General features: G+C 41.0%; 1 long non-coding RNA gene across 2 annotated transcripts in view; it reads right to left on the bottom strand.

Moving 5' to 3' along the window:
• LOC125921353 (uncharacterized) overlaps nt 1–1648 on the bottom strand; it is a 23317-nt gene extending 21669 nt beyond the window's left edge. For both annotated transcript variants that reach the window (XR_007457386.1, XR_007457387.1), the window contains exon 1: nt 1491–1648. This is a non-coding gene — a long non-coding RNA (uncharacterized LOC125921353). The remainder of the gene's footprint in view (nt 1–1490) is intronic.
• Nucleotides 1649–12578: the final 10930 nt, after the last annotated feature.

The raw sequence follows: 12578 nt of genomic DNA, 5'->3' as shown, positions 1-12578 counted from the left end.
TATATTAAGAACTGTCCAAGAATTAAATAGAAAATGCAAAGTCGCTGGGTGCCTTGGAACCCGTGGCAGTGCAGGTCTGGAGGAGGGGCTGGCTGGTTCCACAGCGTCAATCCCTCTCCAGTAGATACACAGTTACTGGGTGCAGAGGGGCGTGGTTTGGTGTGTATGGGCCCCGCCTCCCCTATGGGCCCACTGTCAGTTCCCTGAAGCCCCACCTTGTTGGTGATGGGGAGAAAAATGGCGACACCCCAGTCTCTCCTCCACCCACTGGGTGTCCCAAACTACTCTGTTCAGGCTGTCCTCACTGTGCTGCGGGCGCGAACGAAGGGATTTGTCCCGCTCCGCCAACTCCCGACTCCCGGTGCCTCCCTGGTGATCAGCTGAGATTTAAACCCTGATGTCTTAAGGGGTCTGGCTCCATATGCCCTGGTTCCGGGAAAGTGCCGCTCCTCCCCGCCGATACATGGCCTCTGGCTGGTGGGTACAGGCAGTCTTTGTCCTTTGAAAGGTTATATGCCTTCTTCCCACAGCACTCCCGGGAGGGGATTGCTTTCTCCCACTGCAGACTGTGCCTCTGAAGTAGTTACTGAGCCCAAGGCTGGCTCCCCTTCCCACCAGGTGTGTGAACTGGGCAGCGGGCCCCTGTCTGGAGTAAGCCCCACAGTTAGAGACTGCATCTTTCTCTGTCCGGGTCGGTGGTTTTTCTCTTGTCCAGGTACAGTCCTATGCTTCCCAGCCTTTCTCTTCCCTTTGTCCCTCCCCTTTGTCCCTCCCCTCCATGCCCATGAGGCCCATTTTATCTCTCCCAGTTTGCAATCACACACCTGTGGCCAGCCAGATTATCCCCGTGGGCCCTGGAGACGACTTTGTCACTCTGCAGCCTGGACTGTTGGAATTCAAAGTCCTTTGGCCTCAACACTGCTGTGTTTGAGGGACAAGGGAACTTCGGGTCCCCCTACCCCCCCCCCCCCCCCGCCCCAACCTCTTCTTAATATAGCCATTTTTACCCCCCAGAAGCAGAAAATACAGCAGACTTTCCTAACACACAGAAGACAGAGACCTAGACAAAATGCCAAGATAGAGGAATTCCTCCCCAAAGAAGGAACAAGAAGAGGTTGCGGCCAGGGATCTAATCACAACAGGTAATTGTCTACTCAAGTAGAGCCAAGAGATGGAGGGGGAGAGAGTCCCAAACACAGTATTTGAGCACCTGGATCCATCTATGCCTGAATTTATAATTACATGAGTCTATATATTTTGGTTTTTACTTTAGTTTGTCTGAGTTGAGTTTTTGTTAGTTCTAACTAAAAGGATTCTGATGATTACAACTCTACTATTCCAGACCAGTTTGTACTGAAAGAGATAAGAGTGGAAACAAGTTGATCTATGAGGTAGATTATTATACCATTTGCTTAAATAAACCACACCTCTGGATTCATGCTCTCTATTGTCCTCTCCCACATTGAGTGTGTGTTCAACCACATGAGTACCTTGTAAGTGTTTGCATTTTGGGGCTGCTCTTCTTGGAAGGCTTTCTCCTGGAACCAGCTTCATGGAAGTCCAGGAAACTCTGCGGCACAGAGAGGCAGAGTGTAGAATTCCTAGAAGATGAGACAGAGATAACCCATGTGAAAGAACACTGAGGCACCCCAGCCCAGCTCCTCACTGCATGTAGCCACACGCGTGATTCAGCCAACATCATGTGGAGCAGAAAAACTGCCCAGCGGAACCTACAGTCAACCTGCAGAATCATGAGCAATAATAAATTGTTATTGTTTTAACCCACTAAGTTTGGGGGTAACTTGTTAGGTGACAAAAGGTAATTGAAGTAGCCAAGGATCAGAGCACCCAGTCAGATTTGGTCTTAAGCAGTTGCCCAAGACAGAGTGCCAGTGATACTCATTTACGCATTCATTTCATTTAATGAAGCATTTAATGAATGTCTGGTAGGTACTGGTCCATAAAAAATTGTAAAGGGCCCAGGAAATGGCAAAAATGTGCACAATCACTATGTAAATAATGGATGTCACTTTAGAATTTGATGTTTATCTCTTTCAGAAGATTTTAAATGCTTTTGGCCTGTGAAGGAAATAACTTCTGACTAATCAATATTGACAACCAAAATTTTCCAGCATATAAATGGAGCCAGGAGCTATGTTTTAAGGCCAGATCCTCCTAATGTGTATTACAATTGCCTGTATTTATGGACAGATGAGTTACATCAAGGTTTAAAGGAAATATATTTTCATTGCAGTGAGAAACTGTTATTTTCTGCTTTGAAATTTATTCCTTCACTAGGGGCATCTGACTACCTGGATTACACTTTTAGTTCCATCACTCGGTAGACTTATGACCTTGGGGACAAGTATTAACCATTCCAAGCTATGATTTCTCTATTTGTTAAAAGGCTTAACAGTAGTATATACCTTATATAGTAATCCCTAAATAAATTATTATTATTATTATTATCCTAAATGATTTCTGGATCACCAACTCTATCTTAGGAAATCTATTTGGTTTTCTTTATTTGAAAGAAAATAGTGGTCATCTTTGCTTCCTAAGAAGCAAACATCAGTATTCTTTCTTAGTATTAACTAACTTCATCCTTTCTTTTCACTCCCTGCTTTGGGAAATTAAAGATTTTAGTAAAATGTTAACCTTGAGAAAATGTATTAATGTATTAAATGATTTTTTTCACCCATAAACATTACCTTATTATATGATATCTGAAGAAGTCAGTGCAATATCGGAGTATGCTTAGTTTTATAATGGAGTAGGGAAGCAGGGAGAAAGAACTGGGCTCATCTTTTCCTTTTTTGGAATAACACATAAAGGTGTAATTGACAAAGGAGAGAGCTCTGCTTTCAAGGGATTCAGGTTTGAGGAGTAGGCAGTAAATTTTAGCCAAGCTGGGAAACTGTGGGAAGTTCTAATTTGCAGAAAGTAGAAAGCCTCCATGTGTCAAGAACATGGAAATCACGCCCCAGTTTGGTTTTGATTTTGCCACAGCTCTGCTCTGCTTTAACCTCCTGATCTGGTCAATTCATATCCTCATGTTCGAGCACCCGAGGATTTGGTATGTATTGTCATGTGATACCCTGTGCATTTGAATTATACTCTCTTTAGAATGACAATGATAATTCTAATCACAGAACTGCATCAAGTACCTTAAAGTAGGTATGAGCTGGAAAAAATATTCAAAGACTCTTTAGCATCATATTCTTCCTCATCTGCTGGAATATTGAAAACTTGGCGCAGGTCAGATATCTGCGGGAGGCCTTAGAAGCTTTGAATTTGAGACCTCATGCTAGGTTTTCTGCAGGGTGTTTATTGAAGATATAGGTAATTGATGAACACACGCACACACATACTATGGTTCTGATGACTTAATTCCATCCTTACAACTCTTTTCAATTCAATTTATAGCAACACTGATGAAACGCCTAGCTCTTAACCGAGCATAAAGCCAGGGGCACTGAGACGATTCTTCCGTGAACTACCCTAAAACATCTATGGATATACCTAAAGCAATTCATGAAGGTTTGCCCTCCGGAGAATTTGTGGGCTGTATTGGCTGGTGGATAAGGTTTGCTGATTTTGTGGCCATGCCTCACCCACACTGCCTCCTTTCCTCACCTCTCTGGAGCGGTCGCATCAAAGATAATGCGACGTTGTCTCACTGCCAGGTCACTGCTGGTTGGCAAATGGATTGTGAGAAGAGGAGGTGTTATAAATATCTTGTATAACCAAACTGGGTAGATTGGATTTCAGGGTCAGAGATATTCCTTCCATCCTCCCTCCCTCCCCCCTGGTCCCTTCCTTGCCTTTATTTCCCACATATTTACTCAGCACCTCCTCCGTTTCTGACACGGTTGCTCAGCGCTTTGCATATAAAGTCACCCTCCTTCATTAGCGGTTCGGCTTTCCGGGGTTTCGGTTCCTTGCCGCCAAGCATGGTGGGAAAGCAGGTCCTCCTCCTTCTGACGTCACAATGCCTGCGACGTTCACCTCACGGCATCTCGTTACGTAGGCATTTGATGGTCTCACAACGTCACAAGAAGGGTGAGTACTGGGCAGTAAGATATTTTGGGAGAGAGGGAGACCACATTTACAAAACGTTTGTTACAGTATATTTTTGTAACCGTTCTATTTTATGATTAGCTATTGTGGTTAATCTTTTACTGTCCCTAATTTATAAGTGAAACTTCAACATGGGTATATATGGAGGGGAAAACAGCATGTACGGGGAAAAAAACAGTCTGTGTAAGGTTCGGGTGCTATCTGTGGTTTCAGGTATCTACTGAGGGTCTTGGCATGTATCCCTCAGCGGATAAACAGGGACTGCTGTAGTGGTCAGATGCCCTAGTAGGAGAAGGAAAATTATCTATCTATCTATCTATCTATCTATCTATCTATTTATTTTGAGAGAGAGGGAATGAGAGAGAGAGAATCCCAAGCAGTCTCCACACTATGACTGTGTGGAGCCGGATGAGGGGCTCAAACTCACAAACCATGAAATCGTTATCTGAGCCAAAAGCAGTGGTCAGTTGCTCAACTGACTTAACCACCCAGGAGCCCCGGGAAGGTGGATATTATTAAAACAAGTAATTCCCCAGGGTGTCTGGGTGGCTCAGTTGGTTCAGCATCCAACTGTTGGTTTCAGTTCAGGTCATGATCTCTTGGTTCATGGGTTCAAGCCCTGGATCTGGCTGTCTTGTTGTCAGTGCAGAGCCTGCTTGGGATTCTCTCTCTGTCCCTCCCGGCGTGTGCTCTCTCCCTCTCAAAATAAATAAACTTAAAAAAAAAAACCAAACAAACCAAAAAACCAAGTAATTCCAATAAAGTGGGATTATTATTATGGTAAGGGATGGAGAAGTACTCTTTTTTTATTTGGCTAGAGCATTTGTGATTCTACTCTGATGGCATTTTTCACATTGTGTCCAAAGCTAGTCTCCCTTTCTGGACTGTGGTCTCTTAGAAGTTCTCATTTACCATGGTATCCCCACTCCCAGCACAATGCCTGGCATTTGGAGGCTAATAAGAATTTACTGAATGAATAAATGCTCTATGATTATTATTGATAATTATTTTATTCAGCTTTCTCTGTCTGTAATCCTGAACATATGGTTGACACACAATAAATACTAGTCAATGAAGTGTGATAGTCATCTTTTTTTTTATATAATGTGGTTTTATTTATTTATTTTAAAAGTAATCTCTACACCCGACGTGGGGCTTGAACTCATGACCTCGAGATCAAGAGTCACATGCTCTACTCACTGAGCCAGCTAGGTGCCCCCTAGTCAATGAAATGAATGAATAGTCATGGTATTGTGAACAGCAGTTGTTGTGGAGACAAATACTGACCCAGGACTGAAGGGGAGATGGGAATTAAGACCTCTTTTTGCCATGTACTGAGCTGTAGTTACTGGAGCCAAATACAACCTTTCTCTTGGGTTCTGATTCCTCATTTGTAAATGAATGTAAGTGAATGTAACAGCACCTGCCCGGCCTCCTTCACAGGTTGGTCATCAAATGCATCAAATGGCATACTGTAGGTGAAGTGCTTGTGAAGCACTCTACACATCTCACGAATCAGCACCTGTTTGCTGCAAGAGAGGGAAGGACCTTCAGTCCAAATGAGAGACCGGCATCACTCTTCTTTGAGAAACTCTTGGAAGGTAGAGTGCTTTCCATTTTAAACACCATGTTCCTTGCTATGTTTTTTACTGTTACAAATCCTTTCTCAGCCTCCTTCTTCCCTAACTACCAAAAGAAACAACTTCATTCTTTTATACTTTTCCCTTGGCATTTTATATTGAAAAATGTCAAACTAACAGAAAAGTTGAAAGAACATTGTAGTCAACACCTTATACCTTTTATCTAGATCACTCGTTAATCTTTTGCCACATTTGCATGCCCTCTCTTCTCTCGGTCTCTGAGTGTGTATGTGTGTGTATCTTTATGTGTATATGAAAGTAAGTTTCACACAGCATAACATCCCTGTATAAACACAATACAATGATTACTCTCAAGAAAAGTTAGGTAAGTTAAGTAGATATCATATACATAATATACAGCCCATATTCAAATTTCTGCAGTTATACCAATATGTACTTTATAGCTGTTTTGTCTTTTAAACCAAGGATCATGTACTCATGCAGTGGATTTATTAGTTTTGCTCCTTAATCGTCCCCCTCCTTTTTTTTCCTTAAAAAAAAATTTTTTTTTAACATTTATTTATTTTTGAGACAATGCAAGAGACAGAGTGCAAGCAGCAGAGGGGCAGACAGAGGGAGACACAGAATCCGAAGCGGGCTCCAGGCTCTGAGCTATCAGCCCAGAGCCCGACACAGGGCCCGAACTCACAAATCGCTAGATCATGACCTGCGCCAAAGTCGGACGCTTAACCGACAGAGCCACTCAGGCGTCCCCCCCCCCCCTTTTTTTTTCTTTACACTTTCAGAGTCCAGGCTAGTGTCCCTGAATTTGGATTCATCTGATTGTTTCATTAGGATTATATACATGTTAAACATTTTTGACGAGAGTAATTCATAAGCTATAATGAGTTATTCTTGGTGCATGTTGCCAAGAGGCATGTGTCAGTTTGTTCCATTATTGATGATGTTAAATTTGATCATAGCTTAAATTTGGTTAAGTGTTGTCTCCTTGATTTCTTCCTTGTAAAGATCACCTTTCTGCATTGTAATCAATAGATGATCTATGGAGTAATACTTTGAGACTAAGATACCCTGTTTACCTTCAACCTTTTACCCAATGGTTTTAACACCCATTGATGACCTGTACGAAAATCAATTCTTACAATAGCAAATACAAATGCCCTTATTTATTGTTGACGAATGGATGTGGAGAGAATAGAACATTGGCTTTATACGTCTTGATGGTTGGTGTGAGAAGGGAAGTAAGAAGTGAGACTTTGGGGCAAACAAAGTGGTCCACATAGAGAAGGAAGCTACATGACAGTGTGAGGACCCATGTGGGATAGAGGCTAAAATGTATGACAGTCTTCACTGACTTTGGAAGCTTGGCCTGAAGTAAGCTTTGATGGAGACCATTTATTGTATTTTATTTATGTCTTTTAAATTAGAAGTGACTCTGGTGACAGAACTTGGGTTCTGAAGGTTGTAGTACTGGCCACAGAGGGTAGGGCTGAATCTTGGAAACTAAACAGTAAAGCAGAGAGAGATGTGTATTAGTTATGCTGCAGAGGAGTTACCTCATTAATTCGTCTATTCTCCCATCAGCCCATTCATTCATTCAGTTAATATTAAATGAGCACCTGATATTTAATCAAGCTCTGTGCAAGCCTCTAGAGTTGCAATGATGAAAAAAATGAAGTCTCACGTCCCAGTCCTCATGGAGCTTATAGTCTAGTAAAGGAGGTAGATTTAATCACATAATAGGAACAAACTGACACTACAACAGCGGCAAGTAAGAAAACTGGGGAATTTAAATCTCTGTATTTCTTCAAAACTTAGAGGTGGTTATAATGCATGGTTACTTTATGTACCACTAAGGAAAAAAAGTCATTTACAATGGAAATGGAATACCAAAAGGCTTTCCTACTCAGTAAATAAGAAGTAAATGATCTCAGAGTAAGGAACAGCAAGGAAACTTACTGGTCTCAACCTTGCACTGAGTGGTAGGAGGAAAAGAAAACCCCCTTGAGAATTCTGATGCCAAGTCAGTACTTAGGGTTTTCCATCTGAATTCACATCACTACTGTGTCCGAAAAACTCAAGCAGAGAATTTAAAGTGAGTTCAGATTGGTGGTTCCCTGGGGCAAGTGCAAATTGGCGAAGGTAAGTGCAAATCTTGCTGGAAGAATTTGACTTTAATCTGGGCCAGCAGTGATTGGGAGACTCCATTTACTTATAGGACATACTCTCACACTTAAGGGGAGAGACACATGCATCATAAACTTGATGAAACATGGTAATCAGGGCAGTGTGGGTGGCTTCCCTGATACACCGATGCTTGGATTAATGTTGAGATCTAAAGGATGCAAAAGCTCTACCTTGGTAAGAGGGTGGGAAGATGGTGGGAAGAGCGTGGAGGTGTGAACACATGCAAAGGTCCTGCATAGGTAAGGCTGGAGGGCTGGGCTCAGGGGAGGCTGTGCAGGACTGTGTAAGATACATGAAGGAGTTTGCCAGATCTTAAGAGAAACAGGTGCCTGAAAGGTATTTTGGAGGAAGAGACTGAGAAAATCACATATAGGTTTAGAAACAATGGTTTTGGGGACACCTGGGTGGCTCAGTCAGTTGGGCATCTGACTTTGGCTCAGGTCATGATCTCACAGTTCGTGGGTTTGAGCCCCATGTCGGGCTCTGTGCTGACAGATCAGAGACTGGAGCCTGATTCAGATTCTGTGTCTCTGTCTCTCTCTGCCCCTCCGTCACTCATGCTCTGTCTCTCTCTCTCTCAAAAATAAATAGTAAAAAACAAAACAAAACAAAACAAAACAACCAAAACCAAAACAAAACAAAAACAAACAGAAGCAATGGGTTTGGTTCCTAAGGAAAATATATTGAGGGTATATGGAAGCCCAGTGAGTGGTGCTCACAGTCTAACCTTGAGACATGCCTCTATTCTTTGCAGAAAAGATAACTTGAAAAGACTGAGGCTCACTTTGGACTTTACTGTCTGAAAGAGAATAATCCTCAGACTTGGCAAGTTCAGAGAGTGTCACTGTGACAGGAGGTCTGCAGTTGACGGGGGATTTCCTGGGGAGACCCCAAAAAGTGGTGGTTTGGCTTTCTCATCATGTATCTTCTAAGATATTACTTGCCATTTTTTGGGAGGTCCCCAAGTGAGCTGCCAAAAAGCTATAAGGTTAAGAAGATTTTCACAGTGCAGATGATAATGCTTTTCTTAAACCTCACCTGTCTTATTTTTTAATAAAAATCTGCTGTAGTTCAATAACTGGGACTTGTTCTACACTAAGAAAGGCAGGGTGTAGTCTCAGTGGTTAAATTTGCTGTGGTCTTTTTGCAGAAACCTTTGTTTCTGGCTTTTTTAAGGAGTATTTTATCTTTAAGCTCTAAATATAGTGCTGGAAAAGAGTGACTTCAAACACCTGTAAGAGCTTTAAAATGTGCTCCTTTGTTTTTAAGGCTTGCTTTATAAATAAGCATTAAATTATATAAATGTGCATTAATAGGATCATATAGTACATAGTAGGATTTTACTCTGTGAAATTACTTGTTTCCCATTTCTTTTTAACTTGCTTCTTTCTAACACCTAGCCTTCCTAGACCATGACTCTGTCCCACTTCCCACCAGTAACTCATTAAATTTATTTTTATTTGTTTCATTAAAACATATTGTGCTAATATGAGCTGGGCATGTTCCAAACACTTGACACACTTTAGGAATTTGGTGAGCCCATTGGATTTTTCTCAAAATAATTATAAAAATGCATAACATAGAATACATAGGCTTATAAAGTAATATGATTATATTGAAATAAAATTATCAAATCTTAAAAATATCACAATACATATGATACTTAACACTTTAAATAGGCCTAGTGTTAGGTCAAATAACTGTCCTGTTTCAATAGAATGATGAGTATAAATGATATTTTGAGATATTTGTAATATCTCTCATGTGATATGAAAATATCTGTAACACAACCAGAGGTACTGCAAATAATATTGAGGTTTGTTGCCTACATTTATAAATGAAGGAAGTGCTAAACTTCAGTTTGATGTGAAAATAAAGGTGTAATTTTTTTCTATCAAGTTTGTGCCCATACCCCAGGTTAAGATAACACCTTTTGGTGGAGAAATTCCATTTTTGCTAAATGAACAAAGTGTATTCTGTATGTTCAAAGCTCATTGGAATATAGTGCAGTCTTCAGGAAAATGAAGGTTTATGTTTACCGTGTTGATACAGGAACAAACAGGAATTGCACACGGTATGGGGAGCATGTATGCTCCCACAAAGAACATACTATACTGGGACACAGTGGGTCCTCTGCATCGTGCTAACTTGACTCTGGGCAGCAAGGTTGGTTTAAAACAATATGAAACACAAAACACCTGGTGGCCCAGTTGGGAGAGCATGTGACTCTTGATCTTGGGATCATGTATTTGAGCCCCAGTTACGGGGCAGAGTTTACTTAAGGAAAATAATAGAAAAAATAATATGAAATAAAACAAGAAAGAAATCCTGAAAAAATATTGGTAGAATTAATTTCAAGTACAAAAGATAAGGGGACAAATTGAATTCTCATAGATTGCAAATATTTTTTCATATACTTTGAAAAATCTGAAGGGGTGCCTGGGTGGCTCAGTCACTTGAGCATCCAACTTTGGCTCAAGTCATAATCTCATGGTTCATGAGTTCGGCCCTGCATCAGGCTTTCTGCTGTCAGTGTGGATCCTGCTTCGGATCCTCTGTCCCCCCCCTCCCCTCGTCTCTCTCTCCCTCTCAAAAACAAACAAACAAACAAACAAACATTAAAAAAAATCTGAAGATATTAGTGCCTTCATATTATACATTAAAAAAAAAAAACACTCTGGGAGGCTCAGATTCCAACCTTGGTGAAGGAGGCAGGTTTGTTTACTGTTAGACAAAAAGTTGGTGAGAGTGGTGGAAAGACCAATGATATCTTCTGGGTAGGGCTACTGATTTCATTACCATCTGAGGGAGTGAGTCCTTCACATCCTTTGATCCCATTGTAAAGAAGACTTGTCCTCAAATCACCCACTTGATATTTTATTTATTTTATTTTTTAATTTTTTTTATTAAAACATTAAAAAAAATGTTATTATTTATTTTTGAGACAGAGAGAGACAGAGCATGAGCAGGGGAGGGGCAGAGAGAGAGGGAGACACAGAATCCAAAGCAGGCTCCAGGCTCTGAGCTGTCAGCACAGACCTTGATGCGTCACCCACTTGATATTTTAGACATAGATCCTTTCACTTAGTGGCTAGAAAAGCCCTATAACTATGCTTTAAGCAGTGGATTTCAAACTTTTGTGATTATGATACCCAATAAAAAATACATTTTATGTTGAGAGCCAGTATATATACACTCACACAAATGATGCAAACTTCATGGAACAACAGTCACCTTTACTATGGGGAATGAGCTGATATTTTCTGTTTCAGTCCATTTTATTCTATTATTTATTTCTATTTATGCCAGGTACTTCATATAGTTAAATTTCCTGCTTGGTTCCAAAAGGCATTTGAGATCACAACTCCTGTGAAATGTATAGGCATTTAAGGGGCTATTTGCCAGATGAGCTTTTTCCTAGATACCTTTTTATTTATTTTTTTATTATTTTTTTAATGTTTATTTATTTTTGAGAGAGAGCATGAGTGGAGGAGGGGTAGAGAGAGAGGGAGACAACAGAATCTGAAGCAGGCTCCAGGCTCTGAGGTGTCATGGGACTCAAACCCACAAGATGTGAGATCATAACCTGAGCTGAGCTGAAGTTAGATGCTTAACCTACTGCGCCACCAAGGCACCCCTCTAGAGACGTTTTTAGAGCAGTGATTTTCTTTTCTTTGTTTTTTTTAAGTTTATTTATTTATTTTGAGAGAGAGAGAAAGCAAAAGGAAAAGAGAGAGAGAGAGAGAGAGAAGGCACTTGTGCAGGGGAGGGACAGAGAGAGAGGGAGAGAATCCCAAGCAGGTTCCATGCTGACAGCTCGGAGCCTGATGTGGAGCTCGATCTCATGAACCATGAGATCATGACCTGAGCTGAAGTCAAGAGTCAGATGCTTAACCAGCCGAGACACCCAGGTGACCCAAGAGCAGTGATTTTCATATCAAGGGTTGAAATATTAATAAAAATTAAAAATACAAAAAATATACATATAAAAATATGTTTTATACATATTTATTATATATTACACATATACACATATATGCACACACACACAAACACACACACGCTCTCATACACACACTTTTTTTCTGTTGATTTTAGTCAAGAATTGGAAGCCAGTATCTGAGACTGTAATTTTACTGAGCTTCTTCAGTGATTGAGAAGAAAAATAACAAAATGTGGCTCCAGTCTTTTCATTGCATATCTGGGGGCTGACCTGTTGGCCTGTATCCTCAAAGCGTGTCAAGACCTGTACTCCTTCAGGCATCCCTTCTGTTTGCAACATCACCAACCTCCCCAACTTTCTTAAGATGTCTCCTCACTCATGCCGAGTGGTCCTATTTAACCGCTGCCCATGTAATTGTGGCCTCATTCCTTGACAGCTCTTCCATGGAAGCCACAGCAGTGCTGGTAGTGGAACACCTCACAGCACTTTCTAACTCCTGGCAAGCCTGTGCTTGGTTGATAATAGTACAGCAAGAGTAATATGAAGAAACCTGGTGGGGGGGAGGGGGGTGTTGCCTGCACTTTAACTCTCAAAACCCTGGTTCTGAGAGCACATCACTTGACCCTTCTTGCTGTTAACTCCTTTGTGACTAATTCTCTCTCTTCCTTCTTGGATAGGAAATGTTGTGTTAGGGAAACTGGCCTAAGTATCAGAAGATTGTCACAGAATTGTTGTTTTACTATCTTCTTTTTTATTATATCAGATGA

This window comes from Panthera uncia, chromosome C2 (genome assembly GCF_023721935.1).
Source record: "Panthera uncia isolate 11264 chromosome C2, Puncia_PCG_1.0, whole genome shotgun sequence".
NCBI classification, from domain to species: Eukaryota; Metazoa; Chordata; class Mammalia; order Carnivora; family Felidae; genus Panthera; species Panthera uncia.
This window is presented reverse-complemented; position numbering and strand designations above follow the sequence as displayed.